Source organism: Schistocerca piceifrons, chromosome 3, assembly GCF_021461385.2.
Source record: "Schistocerca piceifrons isolate TAMUIC-IGC-003096 chromosome 3, iqSchPice1.1, whole genome shotgun sequence".
NCBI lineage: Eukaryota > Metazoa > Arthropoda > Insecta > Orthoptera > Acrididae > Schistocerca > Schistocerca piceifrons.
Genome location: NC_060140.1, coordinates 512,902,113 through 512,919,646, shown reverse-complemented (window position 1 = coordinate 512,919,646; position 17,534 = coordinate 512,902,113).

Below are 17,534 nucleotides of genomic sequence, written 5' to 3'. Positions count from 1 at the left end.
TCCTGTTTTTGGTCTCTGAGGACGGACGTTCTTTATCAACGATGATAATGTCCTCTCTGGTAAGCCGTCAGGTATTTTATCGTTTCGCCCAAGGGGGGGTCCCTCTAACCTAAAAAACCCCCGTGTGCACGCCACACGTACTCTGCTACCCTAGTAGCTGCTTCCGGTGTGTAGTGCACGCCTGACCTGTCTAGGGGGGCCCTACAGTTCTCCACCCAATAACGGAGGTCGATGAATTTGCAACCATTATAGTCGCAGAGTCGTCTGAGCCTCTGGTTTAGACCCTCCACACGGCTCCAAACCAGAGGACCGCGATCGACTCTGGGCACTATGCTGCAGATATTAAGCTCAGCTTGCACTCCGCGTGCGATGCTGGTTGTCTTCACCAAATCAGCCAGCCGCCGGAAGGAACCAAGGATGGCCTCAGAACCCAAGCGGCAGGCGTCATTCGTTCCGACATGTGCTGCTATCTGCAGCCGGTCACACCCAGTGCGTTCAATAGCTGCCGGAAGGGCCTCCTCCACATTACGGACGAGACCCCCCGGCAAGCACACCGAGTGCACACTGGCATTCTTCCCCGACCTACCCGCTATTTTTCTGAGGGGCTCCATAACCCGCCTAACGTTGGAGCTCCCTATAACTAATAGGCCCGCCCTCTGTGACTGTCGGGACCTTGCCGGAGAATCGGCCACTGGCCCAACAGGCGAGGCATCCTGTGGTGGCTCGGAAACGATGTCATCACCACTAGGAAGCACCCCGTACCTGTTGGAAAGGGGTAAGGCAGCTGCCACGCGGCCAGATCCCACCTTCGCCTTTCGGCCAGGCACGCGCGAGCCCACCACTGTCCGCCATTCACCCTGGAGTGATGGCTGACCGGTAAGATGCTCACTGCCGGAAGACGCAGCGACATCAGGGGTTCCATGTGATTCCAAGGCCACCGAAGTAGGCATAGGTCTCACCACAGTTGCCCCAACGCCACTACGAGCCGACGCCTGCGCCTCGAGCTCGATGAGCCTAACAGACAAAGCCTCCACCTGCCCCCGAAGAGTGGCCAATTCTCCTTGCGTCCGCTCACAACAACCACAGTCCCTACACATGACTATGTTTACCCTACTCTATACGGTGACAAATTCCCAAGATAATCTTCTGATGAGCTACTCTGATAATCAAGAAACACTCACTGAAATACGAGACGCGAAAACTACGCTAGGTTTTCCCAGAAAAACTATTTAAAAGCTAAGCGCAGCAAATAAGTACAAAAACGCTTTATACAAACAGTACTCGCTGCTGCTGGTGCTCTCGCTCTGGCTGTCACAAGACAACTGCTGATTCAAGTGACTAGTGGCTAACGGCCGCGAAACAAACAAAAGACGGTTTTAGGGCGCTTTCTGTTCTAAACGATCAAGAAAACACTAAGAAATCTAACACGAAAACTACGTAAAGTTTTATCAAGAACTGTTAGTTACTATGCAGAGCAGATAAACACAAATAGAATAGGTTGTAAACAAAATGCAAAATAAACGCTTTATACAAACAGTACTCGCTGCTGCTGGTGCTCTCGCTCTGGCTGTCACAAGACAACTCATTGTATTCAAGTAAGGCATCCCTTTCTCTCTCTCTGTCTGGCACACACATGCAGCTCCCTCCCCCCCCCCCCCCTCCCCCCCCCCCGCACACACATACACACACATTTTATTTTATTGAGACAATTACCCGCTCTTTTGCAGCGGTATCTGTTGTGAATTTGTAACTGCCTGCAAAAGCCTTTCTCATTACATACATTCTCTGTTTCTAAGTGGATGTCTTAGGTTTTAGAGATGTTTACAGTCAAAAAGTTTAGGGAATTTTTGAGGAGGATCTCTTCTTATCGTAGCTATATACCCCCACGAACTGCCATTGTGCGGTGAATCATACCAGAGGCTGCAGCTATTGCCGCATACACGCCGGCCGCGCAGCGCCGCGCCGCGACCGAACGAACGTGCAGCACAGACCGGCTCAAAATGGAGCAGAGTGGTCGTAGGTGAGCTGCGAAATTCCAATGTGCGCGCGCTCGCGTCAGTAGAAATAGAAAATGAGAAACGCAGTCCAAACATAGTCGCGCACGAACGAACCATTTCCTTTAATGTACCGACACTGTGCGGAACTTGTTCGTTGTCGCGCAGAGCGGTGCGGTTTGACGTACGTAGCTGTCACACTGCACTGTGTCGAACTTCTTTTGCTGGTTTTATGCGGTTCGGCTTATGGATGGCATCCTGTCAGCTAACAAACAGGATCACACCATATCAAATGACTTCAGAAAATGTATTCGCTGTTGTGAATCAGCTGCTTATTAGAGTGACGACAATGAAAATTTGTGCCAGACCGGGACGCGAACTCGGTCGCCTTAAGGGTTTTGGCTAACCGCCCACGACCCATGGCCAGGCCCAAACTCTCATATGATGTCGTTCACGCGTAACAACCTGTGCACGTATACTCATTACAGAATTCCCGTACATTTGAGGACATTTTAATTGAAAGTCGCTGCCTGGTATCGGCGGATAAATACGAAATTATAGTGCCTGTGTCGTTGAGGAGAACGATGCAGTGACTCTGAGGACATGTAAGCATGTCCAGAAGCACACTGCCTCGTTCTTCATAACAACACAAGCACTATAATATCGCATTTATCCGTCGATATAAACCAGGGACTTCCATTAAAATGTCATCCCCTGTGTGGAAGTATACATTTTAAAACTACTACGATCAGTTGCGCTTCGAGCGCCGAGCGAGGAGGTTCTTGTTTACTTCACTTGCCGCAGCGTCGCTTGTGTGACGTTTTCCTCGTTTGTGTTGTTCTGTCTCCACCTTTATTGTCTGTTTGTGTTCGTCTACTTGCAGCGGCGTCGGCCGCTCCACTATGGCTACCATAGTCTGTACCACAGAGTGCGATACAATCGTAAGCGGTGACAGAAATCCTTCCTTCTGTCGTGGGAGTTGGCTCGACTGGACCGTGTGACTTGCAGTGGATGCTGGGTCGTACATGATGTCAGCAAACTGTGAGGCCGACGATATGCGAGGCAGCACCGAACGCTCTGCATATGGGCTCTTTGACAATGGTACAACTGAGGATTTGTTGTTTCACGACGATGGCACTGGTCTTGTCTGGGAGACTGGAGTTAGTTTCAACTGTCAGATGACAGTGAGAAGGAATATCTCTTGTACGAGCTGATGTATAGTGGGCGGCTGCGATAGTTCTTTCGCCAGCCAGTGTGGCCGTGCGGTTCTAGGCGCTTCAGTCGTGAACCGCATGACCGCTACGGTCGCAGGTTCGAATCCTGCCTCGGGCATGGATGTGTGTGATATCCTTATGTTAGTTAGGTTTAAGTGGTTCTAAGTTCTAGGGGACTGATGACTACAGATGTTAAGTGCCATAGTGCTCAGAGCCATTTGAACAATTTTGAGTAGTTCTTTGGGTGTTAGGATACTACCGTACAATTTCACGGATGTGCTGATAGTGGTGATCAAAAAGAACATCATCATGGCCGATAGTAAGGCATTGTTCTCCCAGGGAGAAAACTGGATTCTAGGAGAATTCTATTCCTAGCACAGATCTGTGTAACAGTCACAGACTGGCCGAATGATCAATTTCATACACTCTCGGTGGAAGGATGTAATGACGTATCTCTTTTCACTCACCTCTTTACTCTGCTCTCCAGAAAACCGGTCGCAAGTCGTCTCCTCGTGTCGCCAATATCCTGGGCGCCGCGTGGAAAAACCTTTTGCATGCCGCACAAGCGACCGGTCTCTTACAACTAATATACGTAACACAGATGATTACATGTCAAATACTGACAAATAGATTCCTTAAGGGAGAATCAAATAAGCACTTCCATGATTTAACTTATTCCTAGATATACATTGTAGTAACAAAAAATGTTTGTGAAATCTTATGTGGCTTAACTGCTAAGGTCATCAGTCCCTAATCTTACACGCTACTTAACCTAAATTATCCTAAGGACAAACACACACACCCATGCCCGAGGGAGGACTCGAACCTCCACCGGGACATTATAGTATCAAATTGGTGCACAAGTGAAAGCTTTACGTCATGCAAATAACAATAGTAAAACCAAAATGTTATGTGGGAGTAACTGTACGTGGTATCTGAATCTGAAAAACGGTTGGTCCTAACTATGCTATCTATTATCCCAATATGGGTCCAAATTACCAGTCTCACATTCCAATAGCCTAACCACCACCGTTGAATCATTAGTGCCTTCACCCTGAATTTAAAAAATGAAGCTGCTCTGACCATTAAGCATTGCAGTTTAGCCTAACATTCACAATATCAGTTAAACGTAATGGTAGCTGGCATGCCAATTGCGCAATTTACCCCTCTGTCCCCACAGTTGTCTTCCTTGCAAACTCAGATGATTGCCTTGGACCATCTGTGAGCAAGATAGAGCAAAAAAAAAAAAAAAAATTGTAAATCCACATATCGTGTTTGGCCTCGAAAGGTCTGGTCAACATTCTTCTCCTACCTCTTATCCTTCAGTGCACCGATTCTGGTGGACGTATCATGTGCCTTGGGGTTGATGCCCTGTGGCTACATCATTGAAGTGCCCATTTGTGTATAATTGCGTAAAAGATGACGATGGCTTCCACTCCCCCCACCCCACCTTCCCCCACTCCCTTGTTTTTAGTGTCTGGAACTCACAAACCCACGTTAACCAAATTTCTAAACCAATATGATCAGACAATTTATGCACAACGGTGTTCATTTATGCAACACAGTAAATGCTCCTCCTTCCATGGGAACCAAACCGTTGTTTTCCTCCTCACGGTTGAACGATTTTTTCGTCCTTCGTTTCGTGGAGTCAGAACTAATGGCGCCCTGCACTCAGTGTGCGACAAACCACGTCTATAGCGACAGAGAGAGAGCGACAGTGCGATCGCCTTGCATACGCACTGAGACGTGGGGCGTTTACAGATCTCCCGCATATCATCAAAAACGGGGTCGGACCACTATCCGTGCGGGGATCGGGCCCTTTAGGCTCACGTCGGGCAATAAGAGCGGACGCATCGAAACACTCACGAGAAAAGAAATCAGTTGCACAACGCCTCAGTGGTGTGCCGAAACACATTTCCACAAAACGGACTACCAAACACGTTATTAGCGGAAAACGACGAAGTCTATCTGTTTGGGATCATCTCGAATAATACGCACATTCCTGGCGTAGACAAAGCCGAAGATATCCACGAAAATGTAAAGTACGAGGGTTATTCCAAAAGTAAGGTCCGGTTATAAAAAAAAAATCAAAACTAAAATGTTTTTTCAAAACAATTGTTTTATTTACATTCCTTACATCTTTATCTATTTTTCTACATAACTTCCATACTTATTTAAACATTTGTCACATCGTTCAACAAGCTTTTGAATGCCCATGTTATAGAAATCGGCCGCCTGTGACGATAACCAGTCCTTAACTGCTTCTTTCACTTCATCATCTGTGTCGAAGCGCTTGCCGCCGAGAAACTCCTTTAAGTAACGGAACAGGTGGAAATCACTTGGCGCCAGGTCCGGACTGTAAGGAGGATGGTCCATCTGTTCCCATCCAAATTTCTTGATCAGAGCTTGCGTTTCATTTGCAGTGTGGGGTCTGGCATTGTCATGCAACAACAAGATTCCAGACGACAAAAGACCACGTCGCTTATTCTGGATTGCACGTCGAAGTTTAGTCAGGGTAGCGCAGTAGGCGGCTTTATTAATCGTTGTTCCTCTCTCCATAAAGTCGACTAACAATACTCCACGTCTATCCCAGAACACAGTCGCCATAACCTTACGTGTTGAGATTGTCTGCTTTGCCTTGACCTTGACTGGCGATGACGTGTGACGCCATTGCATTGACTGACGTTTAGACTCTGGAGTGATGTGAGAAACCCATGTCTCATCCCCTGTGACAACATTGTCTAAAAGACTGTCACCTTCCTTATGATATCGCTCCAAAAAATCAAGAGCAAAAGCCATTCTTTTCATTCGTTGGGGCTCAGTAAGCAGCCTGGGAACCCAACGGGCACACAATTTGTGAAACTTCAAATGTTCAGACACAATTCTGTACAAAGTTGTTCTACTCACATTCGGAAAATGCATGCCTACGTCTGTAATAGTGAATCGGCGATCTTCACGAATTTTTTTGTCAACCGCATTGACCAAATCGTCTGAAATCACTGATGGTCGGCCACACCGTGGTTCATCGTGCACATTATCCCGTCCTTTATTAAAAGCTCGCACCCACTTGCGCACTTTACTGTCGCTCATTATGTTAGGACCGTACACTTCAGTAATCTGCCGATGGATTTCCGCCGCTGAATTGTTTCTTGCAGACAAAAACCGTATCACTGCCCTTACTTCACAATCGGCGGGCTGATCAATTGTCTTAAACATTGTAAAGTGACACTGTGAACTACACTCAGCAACAGTAACAAAGCGAATGGCGGCGTTTGACGCGCAAGGCTTGCCGGGAGTCGGCGCGCATGCGTGTTTTGTCATTGGCGCCAAATTTCAATAGTTACGGCGAATCGGACCTTACTTTTGGAATAACCCTCGTACAACCGTTCAGGAACGTGGCCAAACGCAACGATACAGGAACACGACGCTATCTCTCAACAGAAAGACAACCAAGTCATGGAACCTACACAGTTTCGAACACGGAAAGTGGATCAGGGCAACAAATTCCCTCATGTAACACGCAATATGAGTAGAATTTAATGGTCTAGTTCACTTTCCTGAATCATTTCTTCATAAAAGTAACAGGAATGACGTCTGATTCTGCTTTCTGCAACCTTTTTCCTTTTCCCACAATTCACAACGATCCTGCTGAATTTAGTGCACAGGAAAAATACACAACTTATTAATGACACAAATGTACACTGTCAACCATAAACGCTCTAAGGAGAAACCCCAACTTTTTTGGATCCCATACAAGCTTGTTGTACAATATGTACACTATAACATACCTTAAAACTATTCAATCTACCACCATAGCAAAAAAAATCTCATCTTCCACCTCCTACCGTATTCTATGAAATGTTTTATGTGGCTGACGTGGCGGGCGTCGAATGACTTCCTAGATTTATTATGTTTCAAGTTCAACAGCATTGTGATCGGCAATTATTTTGCTGCATACTGCTCCATTTTAGACAGTAAAGAATTTTTGATACTCCTGCTACTGTTTGTTAGAGAGGTGAAACGCTTTAAGCAAAACGTTCTTTGTCCATGAAAAATTCTAGCCCTCGGTCTTTCATGTCAGATCGCTACTTCCGTCTCCTTGCTGTGCAGTGCACCCTGTGCTATCTTCTTGTGCTGTTCTCAAGTTTTGGGGGAAGACAACGATTCCCCGTATCAGGTCCCTAGGCTGACGATTGTTAAACACAGTAACAGAGGGCATCATTGTTATTCCATGGGGTACCCCGTTCGTAATACATTGGAAATCGATCAGGAAGATATCCCACATCGTGTGCTGTTTTACACTCTTCTTCATCACGACTCAAAAACTTTCACTGGACTTTGGAATCCTGGTGACCAGGTCGCTGCACAACATTATATCCTGTTTGATCTTATCTTGCATCTGTTTCGAGCAGTATACTCTGAGGAATGTCTTTTTGAATTCCTCAAACTATCGACAAGTGATCGCAATACCTCTCATAGTAACCGCCATCGAACTCTCCATGTTTCCGCAAGTAAATTCAAGCTTGTTGCGTAATGGCCAAGCAGGAGGCAAAGATTTGTAATACTGAACTAGCCAGGCTTTGGCAGGTAGTGTGTTTCTGCTATCTCGATAGTTTTGAAAATTTTGCACGGATATAAAATGTTTGTGGTCGAAATCCAGGTCTTCAGTTGTGTGTGCGCTCATTCTCGTCTCTGTGACTCTCATGCGTTCTATATTCTGAGAAACATCTTCCTGTCGACTATTCTGGCCGTACAGTTCGCTCCTGTCATAGATTTGAGCTTCGAAACTTCTAATCAGCACGCAATTATGCGACTGCTCAGCTACTGTGGCGAGGCTTACCTATTGCGTTGCGCACGCTCGTGGTGGGTAAACTTAAGTAGATTTCTACTGCGGGAATTCAAGGATATTTGCCGGTTCATTAACATCAGAGCGAGTGCCAGTCTGGTCGTCTCCGGTTCTGTTTGTCTCTGATATTCCTCGTCCCATTTCTGCCTGTTATCTCCTGTCTTTCCAACTGTTTTATACAGCCGTATGTGTCCTTCATGTCCTTCATGATCTCGACTTGTCGGTCTGCGACACGCTCATAATCTTGCTACAGTGGTGACAGTTTTGTCTGCTGGTCTTCCAGTACCTTAATTCTCCTATTCAAATTGGTTCAAATGGCTCTGCACTATGGGACTTAACACCACACTTTTGGCTGTCCTAGCATACTTCTTGGCCACCTGAGCATCTTTCCGTGCACTAACAACCTCCATTCTAGCAACACTAGCGTCCCTTTTTGCTTCCATTGAGACCTATTTTGCTTCGCCTGCTTGCGTCTTGTACGTAGCTACCTCTCCTAACACATCCTTGATACTTTTTTTAACCTACCTCCGAATTTTGCGAATGCTCTTTCTCTTCCTGCTGCTTCTCTGCGCCCTTCTTCTACTTCCCTTCCCAAAAAATAGAGGATACTGTCTATCGCATTGCTACTTTCGGTATTTGCTCTTGGAGATGGGTCTGCCCTTCTATCGCCAACCACTGATGAGTTTCTGCTGCGAACTACAACATCGTCATGAAATGTGTCTTCCATATTTTCACCCTCGCTTACTTCACTGTCAGCTTCAGAGTCCTCTGAACGTGACTCTGAACTGTGCCTATTAGCTACCTCTGAATATAATTGTTCTGTGGAGAAAACAACCGGCTCGTCTCCTGATTCGTCCCAATCTATACTCTGATTATTCTCCATGTTAACAGAGCTCTCTACTTGGCGCTTTGCAGTTGACGACTCTCACTCTGCTCCCATTATCATTCAGATGTCAAACAAGCATTCAGAACACGAACCTACAGTGAACACAGTTTTTTTAAATATCTTTGCTATTTAAACACACAAGCACTTCAGGATAGTAACCGTCCAAAAATTCACGACGCCGTTGTCAAATCTAGTAATCGAAGAACACACGTGGTGCTGCAACATACAATAAATTAAACATCTGAAAAGAGAGTAGATTTGTTAGTACATAGCATGCCAGCAACTTAAAATTATCGCAAGTCTAATTTGTTTACAATCTCTTCCTGGCATAATATACTAAAAGGCAAAAGATACCTGTCTGACTACATGTAATTAGATTCTACCGGTAAAATCTTGGCATGGTCGCCAATTTATAAGGTTTCCTACCTTTATTACGTACCCTCAGCTTAATAAAATTTATTATAATTCACGTGATCAGGATGAATAGGGTACTGAAATGAAATATTGCCCTTTTCAGGCTTAGTTTATTACAATTCCAACACATGTATTCTCAGAAGTAGCCTACAGATGAAATAACAAAAAAAAGTACATGGTGATAGCTGATGTTGATGGCTGGTAAAGTTATTAAACTGAAAGGGGTCAAGCTAAAACGATGCCTCCCTCTAGGTAATAGCAACAAGGACTTCTGACTGTATGTGAAGTACTGACCAAGATTGTGAACCGCTAGCTGAATGCCAGTACAACATAGGCTGGTTAAAATACAAGGCTGGTTAAAATACAGGGCTACAGGTCAGATGGACTCACTGCAGTGAGGAGTAAGTCCTTACACAAAGATTGCTAATAGACCTGCAGTCCCGATATGCTCACCACTGAACTGCTCAATGTGTGATGTGGTAACTGGCCATAGGTGCGCAACTGCAAAGGGTGTGGCCGGCATACCCTCGCGCCAAGATATGCCGAGAATTACGGCTGGTGCACAGAAAAAACTAAGACCGACCTCTGTGGGGGCACTCTGTCAATTTGCCGAGCATACCTCGGTCGAACTGCCCGGACCATCCTGTATGACGGACAGCCAGCGAATGCCACGGAAATCTTTCCACTCTTCCCTCCCCAACAGAAAATCAACACGGAGTCACCAAAAATTGTCCCCTCCAATGGCCAAGTTGCCTACACAAATTGCGCCAATGGTGTACTTATAATACCGCACCAGAACTTTCTCCTATACACAGCATAGCGGTGTTCTTCCAATGAGCATGTTTGCCGCCAAAATCTATCCTCTCCCCCCCCCCCCCCCCACACACACTTCACGCCAGAGAAACATATGTACATTCCACATCTGTAGCAGACAATGCTCTCCTTCCCAGAACAAATCATAAAACTAGGCATCCGTACGTCGGTCGCACACCCGAGGTGGACAAGATGCCTAGCTATTGTCCTGCTAAAGACCGGCCCGCCCTCGTGGGTGAACTTTATGGCGAGATGCCACCGCCTGCGCTCACAAGAAAAGTGATCACGCTTTTCTAGAAGCCCAGATGCTTTCCTGGAAGAACCTGCGGCTGTTTCTTTGACTTATGCCACCCTGGCCACGTCTCGCTGCCGTCCTCACTGACATAGAAACAATGTAGTGCCATAACTATTACTGCTAGCGGCAAACAGGCTCTATCATTGCCTTTGGTACCTACAATTATTCGTCCTGATGGCCCACTGCGTAGCTACGTTGGCTGCAATGCCTCTGTAGGGACTACATAATTAACAAGGAGTGAAAGATGACGCACCCAAAAGCTGGCAACCTTTCAATATAAACAAAAAGGGACGCGAGTGTTGCTAGAATTGAAGCTGTTAGTGGACAGAAAGATAATCTGGTGTCCAAGAAGTATGCTAGGACAGCCAAAAGTGTGGCCCATCAAACTCAGAAAGTTCTTACGATGATGCAGGAACATGAGCAAGAGATAATTTGTGAAACTCAGGAACAGATTTTACAGCACTCTAAGAAAATTAAGGCGCTGGAAGATCAGCAGACAAAATGGTCACAGCTGGAGCAAGACCGTGAGCGTGTCGCCGAGCGACAAGTTCAGATCATGAGGGATATGACGGACGCACGCGGCCGTATAACGCGGAAATGCAGGGAAATAATAGATAGAAGGGAGACGAGCAGACTGGCACTCACTCTGATGTTAATTCTCCACAGGTAAATATCGTTGTATCCCCCAGTGGACATCTATTTATGTTTCCCACCACGAGCGTGCGCAACGCAAGCGGCGAGCTTCGCCACAGTAGCTGAGCAGTCGCATAATTGCGTGCTTATTAGAAGGTTTGAAGAGCAAAGCTATGACGGGAGTAGTGAGATGCACGGCCACAATAGTTGCGGGACGATGTTTAACAGAATATCGGACGCATAAGAGTCACAGAGACCGGAATGAGAGCACACGCACACGCACATTTTATATCCGTGCAAAATTTTTAAAACTATGGCGGAAACACACTACCTCCTGGATAGTCCAATATTAGATTTTCCCCTGAAAGAATTGCCATTGGTCTAATGAAAGAATATTTGTGAAAGCATTAACAGATTGGAATGAAATTTGAAGTCTATATAAGACGATGAAATGTTGCTATAAAATGATCTTTGATTTTCTGAATTTACGATGAAGTTTTCATCTGAGCTCTTGATATTCATTCAAGTGGTTCTCTTTTCTCCAAAGGTCTCTTTAATTTTCCTGTAGGCAGTATCTATCTTACCCCCAGTGAGATCAGCCTCTACAGCAAAGAAGGGAAAGCAGAAAGGTGGAAGGAGTATATAGAGGGTCTATACAAGGGCGATGTACTTGAGGACAATATTATAGAAATGGAAGGGAATGTAGATGAAGATGAAATGGGAGATATGATTCTGCGTGAAGAGTTTGACAGAGCACTGAAAGACCTGAGTCGAAACAAGGCCTCAGGAGTAGACAACATTCCATTAGAACTACTGACGGCCTTGGGAGAGCCAGGCCTGACAAAACTCTACCATCTGGTGAGCAAGATGTATGAGACAGGTGAAATACCCTCAGACTTCAAGAAGAATGTAATGATTCCAATCCCAAAGAAAGCAGGTGTTGACAGATGTGAAAATTACCGAACTATCAGTTTAATAAGTCACTGCTGCAAAATATTAACGCGAATTCTTTACAGACGAATGGAAAAACTAGTAGAAGCCGACCTCGGGGAAGATCAGTTTGGATTCCGTAAAAATATTGGAACACGTGAGGCAATACTGACCCTACGACTTATCTTAGAAGCTAGATTAAGGAAAGGCAAACCTACGTTTCTAGCATTTGTAGACTTAGAGAAAGCTTTTGACAATGTTGACTGGAATACTCTCTTTCAAATTCTGAAGGTGGCAGGGGTAAAATACAGGGAGCGAAAGGCTATTTACAATTTGTACAGAGACCAGATGGCAGTTATAAGAGTCGAGGGGCATGAAAGGGAAGGAGTGGTTATTCAATCTGTATATTGAGCAAGCAGTGAAGGAAACAAAAGAAAAATTCGAAATAGGAATTAAAATCCATGGAGAAGAAATAAAAATTTTGAGGTTCGCTGATGACATTGTAATTCTGTAGAGACGGCAAAGGACTTGGAAGAGCAGTTGAATGGAATGGATAGTGTTTTGAAGGGAGGATATAAGTTGAACATCAATAAAAGCAAAGCGAGGATGATGGAATGCAGTCGAATTAAGTCGGGTGATGCTGAGGGAATTAGATTAGGAAATGAGTTTTGCTATTTGGGGAGCAAAATAACTGATGATGGTCGAAGTAGAGAGGATATAAAATGTTGACTGGCAATGGCAGGGAAAGCCTTTCTGAAGAAGAGGAATTTGTTAACATCGAGTATAGATTTAAGTGTCAGGAAGTCGTTTCTGAAATAATTTGTATGGAGTGTTGCCATGTATGGAAGTGAAACATGGACCATAAATAGTTTAGACAAGAAGAGAATAGAAGCTTTCGAAATGTGGTGCTACAGAAGGATGCTGAAGATTAGATGGGTAGATCACATAACTAATCAGGAGGTATTGAATAGGATTGGGGAGAAGAGAAGTTTGTGGCACAACTTGACTAGAAGAAGGGATCGGTTGGTAGGACATGTTCTGAGGCTTCAAGGGATCACCAATTTAGTATTGGAGGGCAGCATTGAGGGTAAAAATCGTAGAGGGAGACCAAGAGATGAATACACGAAGCAGATTCAGAAGGATGTAGGTTGCAGTAGGTACTGGGAGATGAAGAAGCTTGCACAGGATAGAGTAACATGGAGAGCTGCATCTAACCAGTCTCAGGACTGAAGACCATAACAACAACGATGAAGTAGAATTACTACAGATTAATTGGGGTTTTTCTGATTGGAGGGAAGGTATAAATAAGCAAACTCTGAAAGTATTTTTGAAGCTGATTAAAGTGAACGTAAGATCTCTAAAATACAATATAAAAATGTTTAACTACAACAAATCAGCATACAGAGAGGAACGCTAACTGCTGTGAGGGGTGTTTGCACTACAGACTTACTAGCCAACCACGATATCATTCACTTGGCCTCCCGTGGCTGATGTTACAGTAAACAAGTATGGCGGGGGTTGAGGAAAATGCATCGCACTGAGAATGCTTTCAGGACAGTTGTTTGTATATTATCGTATTGTTCAGTTTGTCCTTGTGAAATATCACAATAAAAACGCGCGATAAGCCGACCGAAGTGCCCTCACTCCCTGGCACAACAGTAATGTAGTCGACTATTAACGCTGTGCCTTATTTTGAAGCCAAGACGGCATCGCCACGTTAGATGCCCCAAAACATTAGCTGACTGTTATTTATAATACATGGAGGCTTTTTACGGTTGCTATTTGTCCGTAATTTATGTCGTGTCCACGCAACAATTGTTTTAAATACTATATATTACACTGGCTATACTGATAAGACGTTGTAAGGACGACGTTTTCAGAAGTTTCTTTGGTCTTAAATGCATATTTGATCTAATAATAAGTCGCATTTGGCATTGTAAATGTAACATTACTTTTGTTTTTGCATTTCAGATAGCCAAAAAGAGAAGTATGCGGTGTGAAAAGGTTGCTAACATATTGCATTACTTTAAATACGATGCTGGCAAAAGTCAGAGCAAAATGCCTCGGACCATTGGAGGTGACGGAGTCCCACCTCTAACTGACAAACCAGGGACTCCTAAGGTACGACTTGGCAAACAAATGGTAATGAGATGGGGAGCTATTAATATCAATGGGAGCTACTCTGGGAAGAAGGTAGAGCTGGCAGAGGCTGCAAGTAAGATGGGGCTGGACGTTTTAGCTGTTAGTGTCATTAGGGGAAGGGGTGAGAAAGAAGAGAAAGTGGGAGAATACAAGGTCTACCTGTCAGGAATCAAAGCAGGAATAGCACAATGGGGTGTAGGGCTTTACATCAGGAAAGAAATGGAACCCAGCGTAGTTGCAATAAGGTATGTAAACGAACGACTGATGTGGATAGATTTGACAGTGTCTAGCAAGAAAATTAGGATTGTGTCAGTATATTCGCATTGTGAAGGGACAGATCAAGATAAGATGGATAGTTTTTATGAGGCACTCAGTGATGTAGTTGTTAGAGTAAAGAACAAGGACAGTGTTCTGCTCATGGGTGATTTTAATGCCAGGATTGGAAATCGAACAGAAGGGTATGAAAAGGTTATGGGTAAATTTGGAGAGGATATGGAGGCCAACAGGAACGGGAAACAACTCTTGGATTTCTGTGCCAGTATGGGCTTAGTAATCACAAACTCCTTTTTTAAACATAAGAACATCCACCGGTATACTTCGGAAGGCAGGGGAACCAGATCTGTCATTGACTATATAATAACAGATCAGGAATTCAGGAAGGCTGTGAGGGACACACGTGTATTCAGGGGATTCTTTGATGATCATTATTTAATCTGCAGTGACATTGGGATTGTGAGGCCGAAAGTGCAGGAGGTCAGGTCCATATGTAGGAGGATAAGAGTGGACAAACTTCAGGATAAGGAAATCAGGCACAAGTACATAACAGCGATCTCAGAAAGGTACCAGTTAATTGAATGTAGTCAATTACAGTCATTGGAAAAGGAATGGACAAGGTACAGGGACACAGTACTAGAAGTGGCTAAAGAATGCCTTGGAACAGTAGTGTGTAAAAGTAAAATGAAGCAAACAGCTTGGTTGAATGACACAGTCAAGGCAGCCTGTAAAAGGAAAAAGAAGCCGTATCAAAAATGGCTACATACTAGAACTCAGGTAGACAGAGAAAGTTATGTTGAAGAAAGAAACAAAGCCAAACAGATAATTGCAGCATCCAAGAAGAAATCTTGGGAAGACTTTGGAAACAGGTTGGAGACTATGAGTCAAGCTGCTGGAAAACCATTCTGGAGTGTAATTAGCAGTCTTCGAAAGGGGGGTAAGAAGGAAATGACAAGTAATTTGGACAGGTCAGGAAAACTGCTGGTGAATCCTGTTGATGCCTTGGGCAGATGGAGGGAATATTTTGAAGAGTTGCTCAATGTAGGTGAAAATACGATGAGTAATGTTTCAGATTTCGAGGTAGAATGGGATAGGAATGATGATGGAAATAGGATCACATTTGAGGAAGTGGAGGAAATGGTCAATAGATTGCAGTACAATAAAGCAGCTGGGGTTGATGAAATTAAGTCGGAACTCATCAAATACAGTGGAATGTCAGGTCTTAAATGGCTACACAGGATAATTGAAATGGCCTGGGAGTCGGGACAGGTTCCATCAGACTGGACAAAAGCAGTAATCACACCAATCTTTAAACATGGTAAAATCTTCTCAGGTATTGTTGAAAGGAATGTGCGAGTATTAGTTGAGGACCAATTGGATGAAAATCAGTGTGGGTTTAGGCCTCTTAGAGGTTGTCAGAACCAGATCTTTAGCTTACGGCAAATAATGGAGAAATGTTATGAGTGGAACAGGGAACTGTATCTATGCTTTATAGATCTAGAAAGGGCATATGACCGGGTTCCTAGGAGGAAGTTATTGTCTGTTATACGAGATTATGGAATAGGAGGCAAACTTTTGCAAGCAATTAAAGGTCTTTACGTGGATAGTCAGGCAGCAGTTAGAGTGGACGGTAAATTGAGTTCATGGTTCAGAGTAGTTTCAGGGGTAAGACAAGGCTGCAACCTGTCTCCACTGTTGTTCATATTATTTATGGACCATATGTTGAAAACAATAGACTGGCTGGGTGGGATTAAGATATGTGAACACAAAATAAGCAGTCTTGCATATGCGGATGACTTAGTTGTGATGGCAGATTCGATTGAAAGTTTGCAAAGTAATATTTCAAAGCTAGATCAGAAATTTAAGGACTATGGTATGAAGATTAGCATCTCCAAAACGAAAGTAATGTCAGTGGGAAAGAAATATAAACGGATTGAGTGCCAAATAGGAGGAACAAAGTTAGAACAGATGGACGGTTTCAAGTACTTAGGATGCATATTCTCACAGGATGGTAACATAGTGAAAGAACTGGAAGCGAGGTGTAGCAAAGCTAATGCAGTGAGCGCTCAGCTACGATCTACTCTCTTCTGGAAGAAGGAAGTCAGTACCAAGACTAAGTTATCTGTGCACCGTTCAATCTTTCGACCAACTATGTTGTATGGGAGAGAAAGCTGGGTGGATTCAGGTTACCTTATCAACAAGGTTGAGGTTATGGATATTAAAGTAGCTAGGATGATTGCAGGTACTAGTAGATGGGAACAATGGTAGGAGGGTGCCCACAATGAGGAAATCAAAGAAAAACTGGGAATGAACTCTATAGATGTAGCAGTCAGGGCGAACAGGCTTAGATGGTGGGGTCATGTTACACGCATGGGAGAAGCAAGGTTACCCAAGAGACTCATGGGTTCAGCAGTAGAGGGTAGGAGGAGTCCGGGCAGACCAAGGAGAAGGTACCTGGATTCGGTTAAGAATGATTTTGAAGGAATAGGTTTAACATCAGAAGAGGCACCAATGTTAGCACTGAATAGGGCATCATGGAGGAATTTTATAAGGGGGCTATGCTCCAGACTGAACGCTGAAAGGCATAATCAGTCTTAAATGATGATGATGATGATGATTCTGCTTTCCTGAGTTTGTGTCGATGGCTGATGAAGCTAGAACTTCGAAAACACTGCTTGTTTGCTTACTGTTACTGATTATTACTCGTTACATTTCACCTTTCATATGCACAATATGTTTAATGTTAACATTCGCAAACAACTTACCAACGTTTTCTTTGTTAGTCCAGAAGTGTGCAACGAAGGAAGGAGTAAGCAAGTTATTGCTATCATGACTTGTGGATGTTAAAGTGAAAGTTTCTTGAAATTTTGAAGGAACGGAACTGCATGGCGTCATACCTCTACAAAGATCTGAGTCCTTGTTTTATTAGACTGTCAGTAGCTCAGTGTTATTTAAGTTAACACATCTTTTTACTGTGAAACCTTACCTATAAAGTGTCAGTGAGTGGGTGGTCAATAATAGCAAAAAACAATAATACATTCTTGAAAGCATGTTCTAGCAATCAGCAATTCAATAAATGTCACAAATAGGCAAT